The following is a 2658-nucleotide window of genomic DNA, read 5'->3' on the forward strand; positions in this document are numbered from 1 at the left end:
GTGAGGGGTCTGAGGGAGGGGTCTCTGGGGTGACCCAGGTGAGGGACAGAGGGAGGGGGCACTGGGGTGACCCAGGTGAGGGGTCTGAGGGAGGGGTCTCTGGGGTGACCCAGGTGAGGGGTCTGAGGGAGGGGACTCTGGGGTGACCCAGGTGAGGGACAGAGGGAGGGGACTCTGGGGTGACCCAGGTGAGGGGTCTGAGGGAGGGGCTCTGGGGTGACCCAGGGGAGGGGTCTGAGGGAGGGGCTCTGGGGTGACCCAGGGGAGGGGAGGAGGAAGGGGTCCCAGTGTCCAGGTCACCGTGCCATTTGTCACCTACTGTGATGCCCCAGGGGTTGCCTCCTGCTGGTGTCTGGCCTCAGGAGCTCCCTCAGTCTTTGCCCCTTGACCTCCTCTCTCTAGAGGTGGCCTTCAGCCCAGAACTCAGGTCCCGGTGTCTGGACTGTGCCTGGTCTGGGTGGAGAGATCTCCAGCTGACCTTCCAGAGGCCCTGCCTCTCAGGCCTGCAGTGGTTGCTTGGATGGTCGTCAGGCCTCTGCCAGGGCTGCCCTGCATCTCTGCCTGCTCCTAGCTCTGTGCCTCCATCCTGGGTCCCTACGTGAGGTGAGGCCCAGCTGCAGGAGACCTGCCTGAAGGAGGCCGTGCTCCGCCCCACCCCTCAGCATCTACATGTTGGGCCGTATCCTCTGGTTCAGTCGGTGTCTTCCCAGCTCTGACATCACAGGTGACCCCTCCCTAAGACAGAGTGTAGTAGGGTGCAAGCCCCCCGGGGGGCTCGTGGCTGTGCGTGTGTTTACACGGCTCCTGCCCTTCTGGAGATGAGAGGCTTTCACACACGGGACCTGTGTGGAGAAAACGCACACTGACTTCTATCCCATCCAGAATAAAACGGGGATGGGGGTGACATGAATGCAAGGCCCACAGGGTTACCTGGGGACCCTGCAGGCACGTCGGGGACACCCAGAGCCTGGGCCCCTCTGCAACGCGCGCCCTCTCTCCCACCCTCAGGAGCCTCAAGGAGGCAGGCCCAGGAGGGTGGGGCCCCTCAGGCTTTGCTCCCCCAGGAGGCTGCCCGGTCCTGGGCCCTCCTTTGACTCCAGGGACTGGCCGAGCTCCCACAGGCTTCCCTCCAGAAACCCTGGAGGGGACTTCTGACATCACCCAGGCTCCTCGTCCGCCGTCTGCCCGGCTTTCACCTGCAGGTCAGTGCCAGGTGTCCCCCATGGTCAGGTCACCCCGTGTGTGGACAGAACGGCCTCAGCACAGGGCCAGTCAGAGCCCCTGATGCACTGTCTCCTCGCCGGCAGACGAGGCAGCCCCGAACTCTCATGGATCCTGGGACGCAGGCTGGGGTGGGCTTGTGCCCTGGGCTGCAGGCTCACCACCTCCGTTCTCAGCGCAGAGCCACCTCCAGCCGTCTCCCTTCTCTTCCTAGGGAGCCTGGGGTGGAGGCTAATCACAGGCCCTTGTCTGCGGAGCATTCATGAAGCGATGAACAATTACTGCACTTGAAGGAACCCTATCATCAACCAAAGGAAAAGACTATTTTTCTGTAGCATGTGAATTCAGCTTTTATGACTAAATGACTACTTAAATCTTAAAACTCTAATCATTACCATTTGCTTCCTAAAAATAACTGTCTCCCAAGTCCATATTTAGAACAGAAAACACTGCACTTGGAATGCTTCTGCTGCCCCAGGAAGGCGCCTGTTCCCAGACCCCTGGGTCCCCGCTGGCCACTTAACCCCTTCCTGCCCATGAATGAGCCCAGTTTGCTCTTCAGGGAATCCAGATGAGGAGACAGTCCTACAGTCGCCCAGACGAGGACCGGCAGATGCAGGACACCGGGGCAGACGCTGGGCCTCCCTGGGCCTCCATCCCACAGGGCAACACAGGGGGCCTTGTGCTACTCACAGTCACGTGCTCTGTCGGAGAGTGAGCTCCCGAGGGCAGGGCGGGGGCTTCCTGTCCTTGACACTGGTGGGGAGGAGGGCAGAGGGTCCCATGCAAAGGTCCCTCCCCCTGCAGAGCGTGTTCCCCGGATGCGAGAGCAGGTGAGTGTGCGAGGCTCTTGGCATAATGGCACACAAGCCCGTCCTCTGGGCACGCTTTCTTCTTGCTCACGGCTGCTTGGAGTGATGCCTGACACCTGACGTTTTTCCAGGAAACAGCAAACGCTGACTCAGAGCCAGTGACTCAGTCCTCTCTGGAACCAGCCTCTGCAGACCAGAGTCTGCACCTTCCTGGCAGCTCGGAGGACACCCCAGGGGACCAGGGCCCACCTGAAGTGGTGGGCTGAGGTGGGGTGGGGGGGGGAGGCTGCTGCCCTCGACCAGCTGCACGGCTGCACACTGGCTGTCAGGGATCAGGCTGCCTGCCAGCCCCATGGAGAAGGCCTTTGGGAACATGGAGGGTCTCAACCAGATGAATCAGCAGGGGCTGGGGCTTCCCTGGATTCGCCACTCCCAGAACATCGGGCATGTCCATGAATTTCTGCTGTCCTTGCAAACTGGAGGGGCTGCCACGGCCCCACGGGACGGGGGTAGAGACTTAAGACTCTGGGTCAGAGACAGAGACTCCTCATGCTAAGATGGCCTTTTCTTGTCGGGGTGCCCCAAGCCCCTCCCCACCAGCAATGCAGAGGCCACACCTGCACAT

The 2658-nt window shown here is 61.6% G+C and overlaps 1 long non-coding RNA gene across 1 annotated transcript; it reads right to left on the reverse strand.

Annotated features, from left to right (window-relative positions):
* Positions 1-211: 211 nt before the first annotated feature.
* Positions 212-2108, reverse strand: LOC122684523. Its single transcript, XR_006338074.1, has 3 exons — positions 1915-2108; positions 1197-1519; positions 212-842 (listed from the first exon to the last, which is right to left on the reverse strand). It is a non-coding gene; the product is annotated as an uncharacterized LOC122684523 (long non-coding RNA).
* Between the last annotated feature and the right edge of the window lie 550 nt (positions 2109-2658).

This window comes from Cervus elaphus, chromosome 26, assembly GCF_910594005.1.
Source record: "Cervus elaphus chromosome 26, mCerEla1.1, whole genome shotgun sequence".
NCBI lineage: Eukaryota > Metazoa > Chordata > Mammalia > Artiodactyla > Cervidae > Cervus > Cervus elaphus.